This window comes from Triticum aestivum, chromosome 2B (assembly GCF_018294505.1).
Source record: "Triticum aestivum cultivar Chinese Spring chromosome 2B, IWGSC CS RefSeq v2.1, whole genome shotgun sequence".
In the NCBI taxonomy this organism is placed as follows: Eukaryota; Viridiplantae; Streptophyta; class Magnoliopsida; order Poales; family Poaceae; genus Triticum; species Triticum aestivum.
In genome coordinates, this window is record NC_057798.1 from 150,116,282 (window position 1) to 150,119,063 (window position 2,782).

Consider the following 2,782-nt stretch of genomic DNA (forward strand, 5'->3'; position numbering starts at 1 on the left):
GGACTAGCGTGCAATATTCCCCCGAGTAGAAATGCTTGCTTTCGGAACCTGTCTCGTGCCATCCGCCCGCCGTGCGACCCTCACCACGCGCCCTTTCACACCGTCATGCGGCCACCGTGTATATAGGGGAATGGTCTCGCCCCCACCTGCCAACCCATAGCTGCCACCCAACTTCATTAAAACCTCTGCCTATTTATCAACTCCGGCGAGGTACCTCCCCCGATGACAACTGCGATGAGGTACTAGCGATCATTATGTGCGGCAGAGCGTTAGGGGACGTCGAGATTCCCATGGTGAGACGGAAGGTGACGGAGGTCGCGGTGTGGCCTGAGACGAAGAAGCCCCGGCGGGGCAGCGGCGGGAGCTGGAGCTTCACAGGGAATGGCAGGCGCAGGGGACTCGGGCTGGACAATGACGAGCAGGACTTCGAGGGTGACTTTGAGAACTTCATAGCTGATTCCGGGGACTATGACTTGGAGCTCGGGCGTGGTGGGGTGACTGAGAAGGAGGGCGACGGCGAGGTCATCGAGATTAAGCCCTTTGACGTCGTCAAGAGGTCCCTCTCTCAAGGTATCAGCCCTAGGTCGCTTGGACTAGTTTTTAGTATGCTTATAATTACCTTTAGTGATTGACTGTGTATTACCTTTGTCTTGGTTTATTAGTCTTCATCGTATTTTTGTTCAAAGTTTGATTAACTAGTAACATGTTAATGCATGTAATAAATATTATGGTGGGATTCTTATCTGAGTGTAGTTTTGATATTATTTTTGCTACATTTAACTTATACTCCCCCCATTCCGTTATGTGTGGTGTATTATTTTTGGCACGGTGACCAAATCACAGAATTATAGACATGTTAAGACGAAATTACCCTTGGCAAATTTGTTGACTAGTGATAAGTAATTCAATTAGTCGAGCAAAGTAAGAGATACATGCAATAGACAGAGAGATACTTTCCTTGTTTTTCTACAAGGAGAGATACAGACAATCAGGAGAGAGATACTTTCTCTTTTTTTGGAGGGCTAACAAGGGAATTATGAGGAACTATAAGAAATGCACCTTACATTCTGGAATTTTATCAAAAAACAAATACATCTTATATAAAAGAACAAAGGGAGTATTTTATTATTTAAACTCATGATAAAAAACATGACCCAAAAATACAAGGGGGGATAGTAAACCAAGACGGAGGTAGTAGAAATAGGAGATTGTCTGATTGGTTCGAAAATGGTTGTATGGTTATTCGATTGGGTAGGAAGAGGAATTGTGTAGGGGTTGTTGTTGGAAGGCTATGTTTGGGCGGTGTTACTCCTGTTTATTTAGAGATTTTGGATTGGATGTTTGTTTAGTGATTTTGGATTGGATGTGCTATCATGGAGTGATTTGGGTGAAGGGTTAGGCTTTTTCTGTTTCTCTGTTGTGTTCGGTTGGTAGGCTATTTCCGCCGAGGTTTGTGCCTCTTGAATTGTTTCCTTGTTAGATGGTTGTAGGTGTGCGTGAAGAACTGAGGATTGTTCTAGGCTTGGTTCATTTATCAGTCTAAATGATTATTCTGCTAATCATTGAATCTGAGTGAAAATATATATCCAGGATTCTGCATCATCTATAGTGCAATTTGTAGATTAATAATTGCAGAATGATGTCAAAGGTCTATTACATGAGGTATGTTCATCAGAACCATAGATTCTTTTTGTTAAGTTGTGATTCTTATTTTATTTCATTTTATTTTATTTTTGTGGGTGACTGATGATGCTTTAACCCAAACTTGACCCATCATAATTTAGTGTTCATGACGATCATTATATTTTACATATAAATTCATGATGAAATTTTTACTATCTGTGAGAGAAATTTGTCTGCATTGGTCCCTCTTAGCATTGACATTGATCTTCCATTGTAGATGACTTAAGCACCATGCTTATTGCTGGTTTTGATGGTGCTTTAGAAACCCCAGCAAAAAGGAAGAGAAAGAACCTATTCAGGGATATCCATCAGCGCCCCTTGGGTAAGTGGGCTGCTAAAAGCAGAGATCCTAGCAAGGGTGTCGGTGTCTGGCTCGGTACTTTCAATAGTGCTAAAGAAGCTGCAAGAGCTTATGATGCTGAAGCACACACGATCTATGGTAAGAGATCCAAGGTTAACTTTCCAGAGAACCAACAGGATCTGCTGACTATGCATCAAACCAGCCACTTGTTCCTGCAATAAACTCTTCTATCCCTTTTGAAGCTCATGTTATCGATATGTACTCTAACCAGGTAAGCAACTCTTTTGGCTGCTCTTAATTGGGCTGGGAGTATGACACCAAGACTCTAGATATATCATCCATTGCTCCTATTTCTACCATTGCTGAAGGAGCAGAATCTGTATATATCAAGAATAACACCTACAACTAAGTTGTGCTTCCTGTTATGGAGAATAATGTTGTCAATTTTGAACCTTGGATGAGATATCTTATGGATGATGGCATGGATGAGCTGATAGATAGCCTAAAGAATTTTGATGTGCCTCGGGGTGTCATTGACAACATGGACCTTTGGAGCGTTGATGGCATGCCCATCCATGGTGAATTTTTTTGAGGGGTTCAAACCCTGTATACAGGAACAAAGGGTAAGCATTGGCAAATTACATGTTTAGTCTGAGGTTCATAATCTTTTAATTACTCTAAACTTATTATTTTCTTGTTTTAGGAATAAGACCATGGTAGATTGAGAAGCACCCTATTGTCACCTTCGGCTAGCATATGCTTATGTCCAAGCTTAGATGCAAAAAATTTGCATCCCGG

At 41.7% G+C, this 2,782-nt stretch overlaps 1 pseudogene; it reads left to right on the forward strand.

The window, feature by feature from the left end:
- The first annotated feature begins 254 nt into the window (after positions 1-254).
- On the forward strand, positions 255-2,576 carry LOC123040884 (ethylene-responsive transcription factor 1-like; annotated as a pseudogene).
- The last annotated feature ends 206 nt before the right edge of the window (positions 2,577-2,782 follow it).